Source organism: Heteronotia binoei, chromosome 6, assembly GCF_032191835.1.
Source record: "Heteronotia binoei isolate CCM8104 ecotype False Entrance Well chromosome 6, APGP_CSIRO_Hbin_v1, whole genome shotgun sequence".
In the NCBI taxonomy this organism is placed as follows: Eukaryota; Metazoa; Chordata; class Lepidosauria; order Squamata; family Gekkonidae; genus Heteronotia; species Heteronotia binoei.
In genome coordinates this window covers 19,073,199-19,086,065 of record NC_083228.1, presented here as the reverse complement: position 1 = coordinate 19,086,065, position 12,867 = coordinate 19,073,199, and positions in this window count along the sequence as shown.

Here is a 12,867-nt window from a genome sequence, read left to right as displayed (position 1 = left end):
TACGTATCTTCTGCCCAAGCACCAGACAGACCAAGGTCAATCATCCGGTCCTCAGTGATATGCTTGCACCTGGCTACAGGGGTTGTTGAGTATGAACTCCGGGGGGAAGGGACTGCTAGCTTTGTTGCTTTTAGCTTTGAAATGTACAACGGTCATTGTCAGGCCTTGAATTCAGCAGGAGCTCACAGGAGCACAGCTCCTGAACCTTTCTGAGGGTTTCCCCACCTCCTCTCCACCTACCTTGTCCATTGAATAGTAGGCACAGCTGCATAACAATCCCTGGATTAGGAGAGTAGTCAGCCAGCCAGCCACCAGGGAGTTTGCCACACCCCCAGCAGCCCTCATTAATCCCTGGAAAAGTGCCACACCACCCTTTCTCCACTTACTTGATTTTGGGTGGCGGGGGCTTGCTGGCCTTTTGGCTATTGGGAGGAGGCAGCCAAGGAGAGCTCCAGGTGACTATTGGGAGGAGGCAGCCAAGGAAAGCCCCAGGTGGATCGCTAGCCAGCCCAAGGAGGCCTCGCTGGCCTGGGGGGGTCTCCTTTCTTGTGTTGGGTTGCTTTTGGCTGGTGGGAGGGCAGTATATGCTAATGAGTTATGCTAATGAGCTCCGCCACCTATTTTTCTATAAAATGACCCCTGATCATCAAAAGGTGCATGTAGAAGGGCTTTGCCCACCAACACCAGTTTTTGCAAGAAGCATCTTGCCTGAAGTGTCTCAGTATTTCAATAAAAACTCTTTTCAACCAAGAAGGAGTGTGTTGATAACTTGACACATGCCTGGTATTGTTAACAGCCCCCAAAGCCATTCTGAAATGCCATTTTCAATTTTTGAGAAAAGCAATTCAAAATATTTTGCTAATTATTTCGTGTAGCTTGTTCCTCACAATGAGAAAAACCCTTTGAGCAATGGTTAAAAACACCACCATTACAATATAAGGAATATGTATAATATATTCAATATTAATGCAAACCTGTAATAGCTACCCACCTACCTATATATCATTTTGGAATAAAGATGGTGAAAACTCACTAACTCTTCAAGATTAGCAAAAAAAAAATGTAATTTGGAATTCCACAACATTCAAATCCATAAAACTTCAGCTATTTAACATACTTTCTAGATGGTACTTAATGCCTCAAAAGGTTCACTATATGACTAGAAAAACTTCTCCTATGTATTGGCATGGCTGTGGAATTCTGGGCACATACTGGCAAAACTGGTAGTCTTGTGAGAAAATGCAAGAATTCTGGAAAGCAGTTCTTTTCACCATTCATCAAATAACTCATTATGAAATCCCTTTCTATCAGTGGTGGCCAAACCTGCTTAACATAAAAGTAACGTAGAATAAATGACAGATGTTTGAGAGCCGCAAGACATAAACAAATATTACAGACACATCTTTATCAAAACTTAATACTTTCTTTGCACAGGAAGATAAGATGCATATGTGTGCACTCCACAACATGACCAGGCTAGTATGAGACTTAAAAAAGAAAAGAAAAGCTGGGAATAACAGTCCCCATAAGACCAGTATTGGGAAAGATTAGGGAATTTTTTTTTTTGCACCAGTGGGAGAAGGAAATACACATGTACCATATAAACCACTGACCACTCTTTGCATCATTATGCATCTCACTTTGCCTTGACACCAAGGTTTGTAAATGCAGCTCTTGGAAGAGCTATGAAACTAAGCGGGAATCCTGTACCAGCCTCTTAAATTCTCTCCCTCCTTCTAGTGGCTCTCTTGGCTCTTGCACTCTCTTTCCCCACTCTACGTCTCTAGGCGACCTCTGTGGTGGAGAAGAAGAGCTTGCAAGCCTGCCTATTTCCACTTCTTTCCCCACTTCACACACAGCGGAAATAGTCACCTACCTATGGGTCAGTGCTCAGAGGCTGACTGAGGTCCCAATGCTTATTATGTTTACTTGAGAATAAGTCTGCATTAAGTGCCTTCTCAACCTCCAGGAACTGCACAATATGTGTGAAAGAGCCGCATGTGGCTCCCGAACCACAGTTTGGCCACCCTGGCTCTAGATCAGGGGTGGCCAAACTCACTTAATGTAAGAGTCACACTGAATAAACGTCAGATGTTTGAGAGCTGCAAAGAAGGAAGGAAGGAAGGAAGGAAGGAAGGAAGGAAGGAAGGAAGGAAGGAAGGAAGGAAGGAAGGAAGGAAGGGAGGGAGGGAGGGAGGAAGAGAGGGAGGAAGGAAGGAAGGAAGGAAGGAAGGAAGGAAGGAAGGAAGGAAGGAAGGAAGGAAGGAAGGAAGGAAGGAAGGAAGGAAGGAAGGAAGGAAGGAAGGAAAATAGATGGGGAGGAAAGAGGGAGGGAGAAGTGGAAAGAAAGCAACTTTAACTTTAAAAGCATTCTCTGAGTGGCTGGCTGGCTTGGAGAGATGATTTAAAGAGACTAATGCCTTCTCCAAACCAGCCAATGGAGTGGTGGGGGCTTCAAGAGCCACACAATATGTGCGAAAGAGCCACAGTGTGGCCACCCCTGCTCTTGATCTTTATATTTTAGTTCTTAACCTATGGAAGGAACAGTATTCTAATGTAAGGAACAAAATTTTGATTGAAAACTTTTCTGCAGCAGCTAGACTAATTCTAGCTAAATCTTGGGAAACTACCAAATCATTGCAGCTTTCTGACTGGATATCCAGAACATGTGAGCTGTGTATATTGGACAAAATATCTGAATTTTTGGTGCAGAAAGATACCGACAGGTATGAATTGCAATTTGTTTCATACGGTATTCTTTTTTTTAGACTACCTCTCATCAAAAGATGGATTATTTTCGAGTTTAGACACAAAGTAGCACCTATTGTAGCACCTATTGTAAATGAAACCTGCAATGTATACGTACTTATTGTAAGATGGTTTTGTCTCCTCTTTTAGACGTTATTATATCACTGCATTTTTGTTCATGGGAATTTTCAATAATAAATGTAAAAGGTTTTTAAAAAGGAGAAAGGTTTAAAAAATACTGTCTGGGTTTTTTAATGCCTTCTGTAATCTTGGTTGTTTCACATTCCATAAATGATGCAAAGAGGTTACTGGAGGGCACAACAAAAGAACTCGACTTTCCACGGAATTTCTTACCATGAAATCAAAACAACAGCTGCTGTATGTCAGTGGTCTTCAATCTATGGGTCAAGAAGCTCAGGTGTATCACAGAGCCCTACCTACGATTGCCCGACTCGGGCCTGGGAAATTTCTGAATATTTGTGGGTACTGCCTGGGGGAAAGTTGAGTTTGGGGAGAATAAAATAGAATCATAAAATCATAGAGCTGAAAGGGATCCCCATCTAGTCCAACCCCCTGCACAATGCAGGAAATTCACAAATACCTCCCCCTATATTCAGATGATCAGCATTGCTGTCAGATGGTTATCTAGCCTCTATTTAGAAACCTCCAAGGAAGGAGAGCCCACCACCTCCTGAGGAAGCTTGTTCCACTGAGGAACTGCTCTATCAGGATGGCCAGAACTCCCTTTGGAGTTCAATGATGCTTGTCACAATCTTGCTCTGCTGGCTCCACCCTCAGTGTCTCCTGACTCCACCCCCAAAGTCCCCAGATATTTCTTGAATTGGACTTGGCAACCTTATGTCAGTCTGAAACTATATGAAAAAGTGACATAAGCAGAATTTTCAAAATACTATCCCCATCCAATAAATATCCCTCTCTAAAGACAGACTATTAGTAGTTCAGAGGAGACATGAATGTATCTTGCTTAATTTTTGTGATTGTTTGTTAGACTGTTTTCACTCTTCTTGAATTGGCTCCTTTTTGGCTTGAGCTGATGTCCTACATGGAGAATATTAAAGAGCCATTTTATTGTCTATTTCTTCTCATGTGTGAAAAGTCTTAGAAATTCTGGTTACAGGTCACCACATAACAGCGGCGATGATTTGAGGCCGCCAGGCTTCAGTGAGATTTCTGCCCGGCACTTTCTTATTATTAAAGTTGAAAGGAGTAGTAAAAGTTAAGAAAATGAGAATCGTTGCCCAGGAACATGGAAATCGTGTTTCTGTTGCAAGCATGAGGAGAATACAGATATTTTCTCGTGGGCTTAAAAAGCTGCCAAACACAAAACTGTGAGATCAATGGCTCCTGAAATATTCTTAAAAATAATTCTGATCTCTCCCCTCACACACACTCTTTAAGGTATTTTTCTTGGTATTTGCAAGTGGGCACATGGTTTCCCTGGGGTCTTTTTCTAAATTATGGTTGTCAGAAATAACTCATGAAGGCTGCACAGTTTAGAAATTAGGCATAATGCATTATCATTGTATTGTGCTGGGGAAAAAAATGTAATCAATCATCTTGCCTTGTTTTGCATTCTATTCCTGAATGTTGAAATGTACCTAACAGTTTCTGCAGTTCTATCCTGCTCCTTTCCATTATTTTCTGGCCCACCAATATATCTGACTCTCAAACTGGCCAAATCTGTGGATGCTTAAATCCAGAGACTGGAGTAGTGAACAGACACAGCAGATCTTTCTAAGACTTGGAAAATTCCCTACTTTTTTTGTGGGGCAGAGAGGAACTACCAGCAACCTGGACTCTTAAAAAAATGTGGGGTTATTCCCCCTAATAGGCAGCCCTGTGGCACAGAGTGGTAAAGCTGCAGTACTGCAGTCCGAGCTCTCTGCTCATGACCTGAATTCAATCCCAGCAGAAGCTGGGTTCAGGTAGCCAGCTCAAGGTTGACTCAGCCTTCCATCCTTCCGAGGTTGGTAAAATGAGTCCCCAGCTTGCTGAGGGGAAAGTGTAGATGACTGGGGAAGGCAATGGCAAGCCACCCCGTAAAAAGTCGGCCGTGAAAACGTCATGATGCAGCGTCACCCCAGAATCAGAAACGACTGGTGCTTGCACAGGGGACTACCTTTTTATTCCCCCTAATAACTGAAGCAGCACTTGTACAATTAAGAAATGAGTTATCTCAGTGGCTGCTGCTAGGCAACCACACACTCTGGCTAGCCTTCAATTCTTTGGTCCTGTCAATAAAAGTCAAAGAGGAGGGGCAGGGCTGTTTTGACCTTTGAAGAGGAATTTACCAGGGCCAGGACCGCAGCAACCATAGGGTAATTTGCTACCATGTGACTTACATGATTTGCCACAGGCCGTTCCTGCTAACGGTATCAAAAGCTTTGGTAAGGTCGACAAAAGTCACATATAGACCCTTGTTCTGTTCCCTGCATTTCTCTTGGAGCTGCCTGAGAACAAATACCATGTCGGTGGTGCTCCTGTTAGCTCTGAAGCCACACTGGCTCTCTGGGAGGAGTTCTGCAATGGTGGGCACCAGTCTGTTCAGGAGTATTCTAGCAAGGATTTTGCCTGCGATGGAGAGCAGGGTTATCCCCCGCTAGTTGGAGCAATCTGACTTTTCCCCTTTGTTCTTATATAGAGTAATGATGATTGCATCGCGAAAGTCCTGTGGTAGTTTGCCTTGTTCCCAGCAGGTGACAAGTACTTTGTGAAGTGTGCTATGTAGTACTATGCCCCCATGCTTCCAGATCTCTGGTGGGATTCCATCAACTCCCGCTGCCTTGCCACTTTTCAGTTGCTTGATGGCTTTAACAGTCTCTTCTAGGGTGGGGATCTCATTCAACTCTGTTTTCACTGGTTGAAGTGGGGTGAGGTGGATTGCTGAATCTTGAACTACATGATTGGCACTGAAGTGTAGCCGAGAGAGAGACTTACATGATTCACCCAGGCCCAGCTGCTTGCTACTTTTCAACAGCAGCCATCCCACAACAGCCAGTGTGGTGCAGGGGTTAGAGTTTCACACAAAAATCAGTGAGACCCAGGCTCAGCCTCACACTCTGCTATGGAAACTTTCTGGATAGGGTTGCCAAGTCCAACTCAGAAAATACCTGGGGACTTTCAGGGTGGAGCCAGGAGACTTTGGGAGTGGAGCCAGGAAACTTTCCCATTCCCTAAAATAAATAAAAATACAGCAGTGCAGTTTGCCTGAATAGTCTTCATTTCCTTGTCCCCTCAGCAATTCCAGTAAATGAAAGTGAGCACATAGTTACAAAGCAGCCAAAATAAACCGTGTTTGCAAGCACACATTTTTGTGATCTCATTGGAGCTTTACACATAGGAGCAGCTGTATTTCCAACCAACATCTTCAGACTAACACAGGCAAATGAAAAGAGAGGTAGCATTTTCTTCCAACCCATAAACACATTTCTATGCAAAAACATCTGGGAAAATGCAAAACAAACGCAGAGACTGCTCTCTCTCTGTCACACATACACACACGCTTACTGGCTCTGGTTCCTATACAAAGATGTCTGAAACCAAAGCAAGCAGAGGGACTTGGCTCTCATTTTCTATCTCTGTCACAGACACACAAATGGCTCTGCTGCTGGCCCCTCCCGATGCAGCTTTCACTTCCTGCTCAAATTTAAAGGTGCACACACACATTTTAAAATGCAACATGTTTGCCGGCTTCTAAACCTGTGGGAGATTTAAAGGCACATGGTGGCTGTGTGGGCAGGGCTTCCCCCACTAGCCAGCTGACTAGGGGCAGGGTGGAGCCTGGAAAATCGGGGGTTCCCCTGCTGGGACCAGGGGATTGGGAAGCCTAGGTTGCTAGATGAGGATGACATACAGGTGGGGGACTTACCAGGAGACTCTGGGAGAGCAGAGGAAAGAAGCACATTTGAACTCCGCATCGAGTTCTGGGAGAGCTGCCGGCACATTGGTTCGATGGAACTTACGTCATTATCAACTTTTCCTAGATTGGAGTCAGTGTGCACATTTCGTCAATGCTTTTTACAGCAAACACCCCCCCCCCCCAGAATAATATCATTTCAAACAGCATATTCTGATTGGAACTGATGTCCAATAGACAATATGTCCAAAAAAAATCCAGTTACAAAGGTCATTTCTCATCTTTCTGTTATTTCCTCTAGCCTTTCAAAAACTGAATTTGATGGATTAGGTTAACCTTGAATAGAACATTCCAAATTATTATTTTTTTCCTCCAGTCTACAAGTGAAGGACCATTTGAGATCAACTCCAGTAGCTCTTGACAACCCCTCTCCACTGCACAAAACTATTTCTCAATGAATAATAATTATTATATTTCTCACAGCACAATAATATTTTCGTGTTTATAGAGGTAATTATGTAATGCAAATTATATACTATATTACTCAATTAAAATAATTACAACACTAATAAATGGCCACTTAAAAAAAATCTAATGGAATCTTTAAATAAAGCACAATAATACCAGAAGACAAAATCAAAACTAAAGCTCTTTTGAGTACTTCTTTTTGAGAGCCAATTGTGGTGTAATGCTTATGAGCAGTGGACGCTAATCTGGAGAACCAGGCTTGATTCCCCATTCCTCCACATACAGCAAGCTGGGTGACCTTGGGTTAGTCACAGTTCTCTCAGAACTCTCTTGGCCCCACATACCTCACAGGGTGTCTGTTGTGGGGAGAGGAAGAGAAGGTGATTTTGAACTGCTCTGAGACTTCTTTGGGTAGCGAAGGGTGGGGAGTAGAAAACCTCCTCCTCCTCCTTCTTCTTCTCTACTTCTCCTTCCTTCCTTCCTTCCTTCCTTCCTTCCTTCCTTCCTTCCTTCCTTCCTTCCTTCCTTCCTTCCTTCCTTCCTTCCTTCCTTCCTTCCTTCCTTCCTTCCATTTGCCAATCTCCAGGTGGGGCCTAGAGTCCTCCAAGAATTACAGTTGATCTCTAAACTACATAAATTAGTTCCTCTGGAGCAAATGGCAGTTTGAGAGGGAAAACTGGATGCCATCACATCTCTGCTGAGCTCTCTCCCTGTGTTCTACCACAAAATCTCTGGGAATTTCCTAGTCCAGAGTTGGCAACTTTATATCTGATGAATCCCGTAAAGCAGACCACTATTATTTATCTGCACATTATTCATTTTGCTATTCCTCCCAGCCTCTCAGAGAAGCAAACATAAGAGAATGTAAGAGAAGCCATGTTGGATCAGGCCAATGCCCCATCTAGTTCAATACTCTGTGCTACATAGTGGCCAAAAAAACACAGGTGCCATCAGGAGGTTCAGCAGTGGGACTAGGATACTAGAAGCCCTCTCACTCCCACAGCAAGTTTGGTGTAGTGGTTAAGTGTGCGGACTCTTATCTGGAAGAACCGGGTTTGATTCCCCATTCCTCCACTTGCACCTGCTGGAATGGCCTTGGGTCAGCCATAGTTATCACAGAGCTTGTCCTTGAAAGGGCAGCTGGTGTGAGAGCTCTCTCAGCCCCACCCACCTCACAGGGTGTGTGTTGTGGGGGAGGAAGATAAAGAAGATTGTGAACCGCTCTGAAACTCTAGAGTGGAGGGTGGGATATAAATCCTTCTTCTTCTTACCACCTCAAGCACCGAGAATACAGAGTATCACTGCCCCAGACAGAGAGTTTCAATGATAAGCTGTGGCTAATAGCCACTGATGGACCTCTGCTCCATATGTTTATCTAATCCCCTCTTGAAGCCATCTATGTATGTAGCTGCCATCATTTCCTGTGGTAGTGAATTCCACGTGTTAATCACCCTTTGGGTGAAGAAGTACTTCCTTTTATCTGTTCTAACCTGACTGCTCAGCAATTTCATTGAGTGCCCATGAGTTTATAAAATTGGAATCAAATAGTGAACATTTTTCAAGTGTTAGTTGGGGATGTCCAAATCTTATCTAATCTTATCAAATCCTCCTGGAGTTCCTTGCTACAATCTGTTTTCCAATGTGCTTGGTAGTAGGCTTCCCAACCCCCCTGCCCTGGCAGGGGATCCCCAAATTTGCAGCCTCCTCCCCCGCTCTCCACAAATCCGGAAGCGGGGGGGGGGCGAACATGCATGTAGGCATCATGTAGTTGTAGAGCTCCTGATCCATTTGTAAAATGTGTGCCTTTAAGGCTGCGCAGGAAACAGGAAACATGAGGGGCTTAATTGGAAAGGGTCAGTAATAGTTTCCATGGAGAACGGCCCCTCCCTTTCTTTTGCTTTCGTTTTCACAGCAAGTAGAGTTCTGCAGGAAGAAGATCTAGTAAGTCTTTGTGTGTGAGAGAGAGAAAGGGAGGGGGCAGGGGATTCCCTGGTTTGGAGGCCCTCCCCCCCTTTAGAAAGCATCGGGGGGGAGGGAAATGTCTACTGGGCACTCTATTATTCCCTATGGAGAACGATTCCCATAGGGAATAATAGGGAATTGATCCGTGGGTATTGGGGGCTCTGGGGGGGTTATTTTTTGAGGTAGAGGCACCAAATGTTTAGTATAGCATCTAATGCCTCCCCCCAAAATACCCCCCAAGTTTCAAAACGATTGGACCAGGGGGTCCAATTCTATGAGCCCCAAAAGATGATGCCCCTATCCTTCATTATTTCCTATGGAAGAAAGGCATTTAAAAAGTTGTGCTGTCCCTTTAAATGTGATGGCCAGAACTCCCTTGGAGTTCAATTATGCTTGTCACACCCAATGTCTCCTGGCTCCACCCCCAAAGTCTCCTGGCTCCACCCCCAAAGTCCCCAAATTTTTCTTTAATTGGACTTGGCAACCCTACTTGGTAGAGACCTCACATACCGCATGAGTTGAGGTTAGTGAACTGTTATAATGCTATTTTTTTTGGGGGGGGGGGTTCTCCAGAGGGCCATTTTAAAAAGGGGATGGGTGGTGGGAACCCCAAAACCCAGTACCAACACTTCAGCATTTCAGAGTGGCTTGTAGATAGATCTCAATGCCACAGACACTGTTCTCTCTCTCTGCACACACCCACATACCCCGTCAACTGACAAGTCAGAAATCATACGGAACTCTATTGGTAGCCAGATTTGTGGAGAAGGTCAATTCCACTAGGCAAACCTAGTTGATCACCAAAGGTGGAGGGGCAGGAACACACATATTAAGCTTCCTTATATTGAGAGAGCTAGTTTGGTATAGTGGTTAAGTGTGCAAACTCTTATCTGGGAGAACCGGGTTTGATTCCCCACTCCTTCACTTGCACCTGCTGGAATGGCTCTGGGTCAACCATAGCTCTCACAGAGTTGTCCTTGACAGGGCAGCTGCTGTGAGAGCCTTCTCAGCCCCACCCACCTCACAGGGTGTCTGTTGTGGGGGATAAAGATAAAGGAGATTGTAAACCGCTCTGAAACTGATTCAGAGAAAAGGGTGGTGTATAAATCTGCGGTCATCTTCTTCTTGAATCAGACCCTTGATCCATTAAGTTCAGTATTGCTTGCTCAGAATGGGAGCAACTCTCTAGCGTCTTAGGCAGAGGTCTCTCATTTCAATGATTAACTGGGTCTATTTTAAACTGCAGATACTGGAGATCGAACCTGGGACCTTCTGCATACAAAGCAGAGGCTCTGCCACTGAGCCTCTTCCCACTTCACCCCTATCCAGTGACCCACAACATTGGGATCTACCACTGCATGTGAAGATCAGTTGCAGTTCAGGGAGATATCCAGGTCCCACCAGGAAATTAGCAACCTATTGGCCAGCCCTTCGGCTATAGCAGTGTGGGGGGGGGGCTGGTTGTAGAGCCCTTCTCTAAAGCCTTTGAGGGCAAGAAGTAGGGTTGCCCGGTCCAGGCTGGGAAATACTTGGAGATTTTGGAGATGGAACCTGAGGAGGGTGGAGTTTCAGGAGAGGAGGGACTTCAGTGGGGTATAATGTCATAAAGTCTACCTTCCAAGACACAGGGGTGGAATTCTAGCAGGAGCTCCTTCACATATTAGGCCACACCCCTTGATGTAGCCAATCTTCCAAGAGCTTACAAAAGCAAGCCTTGTAAGCTCTTGGAGGATTGACTACGTCAGGGGTGTGTGGCCTAATATGCAAAGGAGCTCCTGCTAGAATTCCACCCCTGCCAAGGCAGCCATTTTCTCCAGGGGAACTGATCTCTCTCAGCTGGAAGTAAGTTGTAATGGGGGAGCTCTCCAGCTGCCACTTGAAGGTTGCATCCTAGTAGGAAGGCTGTTGCTATTAAGGAGTCTCAGAAAATTCCTCTCATGAACTCAGGATTTTACCCTTCACAAACTGCTAAGCTGAGGTGTGTGAGGAGCTTGCCTTAAGTGGCAGCCAAAGGGGAGAGAGAACATGTCTATAAAAAAGAGAGTTTTTCCTTCGTCTGTGTGTCCTTGTGACAAAATTATTTCTTGAGAGAACGAAGCAGAAAAGCATTTTTCTGTGTGATTTCCCCCCTTTCTTTCTTTCTTTCTTTCTTTCTTTCTTTTTTAAAGACTTGTGTTTTCCTAACTAAACTTCAAAAAGCTGTCAAAAAGAGTGCTAGGTGAAAATGTACTTTGCCTTATCATTTTGCAACAGCCACATCCTTCAGGAAAATGAAAGCCCCCCCCCCTTCCTTAATACCTACAAGTGAGTAGTCCTAATTCATTTTCCACATGATTACACACTTTCCAATCCACAGACAAATTAAATAAACAAGCTGTGACTGTTTATCTTAAAAAGAAAATAATAAACCGGACCAAAATTGACAAACTCCTGCCTTCCTTGTCTACCCCACCCCTCCCGGGTCCAAGCGCTGATGTCTTGAAGATTTATGGGAAAGTAGCTTGAATTAGCCAGTGTGTGTGTGTATGTATGTATGTATATATATATATATATATATATATATATATATATATATATATATATATATATATATATATATATATATATATATATATATATATATATATATATATATAGCCATCGTGTGATACAGTGTTAGACTGAATGGGCCATTGGCCTGATCCAACATGGCTTCTCTTATGTTCTTATTCTAACACAACATGTCAAGCGTCGATATTTCTCAATAAGCAGTCTTGTTTTAAATCAAAGCTGTTTTATTGTTAGAAGCTCAGAAGCTGTACCAAGGACACTTGCCTTGGGAGTAATGATGTATACAGCGTTACACAGTTGCTGTATAGGATATCTTCTAAGGTTACCATACAGATGCATACTTGAGTCACGGGTTCAAAGGTTACTAAATACTATCTCTTTTATTACCAAGGAATTTAGGCTATTAAAAACATCTCCCATTCTCACACTTCTCTAGCAGAAGATAAGAGTTGTCTGTGTGAACCTGTGGGAGAGACGATTTGTAAGTGGTACCAGCTAGGCTGTAGCATAAACATCCTTGGGCCAGATGGATTTATTACTTGGCCAATAGTTGTAAATAAGGAGGGAGCAGTAGAGAGCTGGTGACCTGCTCTTTGTCTAAGAAACAATTATGTTACAGAAATAAGTGCGCTTGACACAGCATTTCTTAGGTGTTTATATATTTACACATTTCATTTATTCAATGTGCAGGTCAAACCTGTGATTCGTCGTGTGTCATTCTCTACTTCCTCACATCAATCCCCCCTCCCATAAACTATGCACATTTTTGCCATGTGATATGTGCATGATTAAATCTGCATTTCACAGAACACAGCATGCCAATGATGTACATAGTATGTGTAAATACCGTGTGAATTGTGTGAAACTCATATGCTCAGGGCTTTTTTGTACCAGGAACTCCTTTGCATATTAGGCCACACCTCCCTGATATAGCCAAGCCTCCAAGAGCTTACAAAGCTCTTGATACAGGGCCTACTGTAAATTCCAGGAGGATTGGCTACATTGGGGGTGTGTGGCCTAATATGCAAAGGAGTTCCTGCTACCAAAAAAAGCCCTGCATATACTCACATACATGTATACATGAGCTGCATTATACAGATTGAGATCTTTGGTTCATCAAGGTCAGTATTGTCTACTCAGACTGGCAGTGGCTCTCCAGGGTCCCAGGTAGAGGTCTTTCACATCACATCTCATCTGGTCTTTTTAAACAGAGATGCCAAGGGTTGGACCTGGGACCTTCTGCATGCCAAGCAGATGCTCTA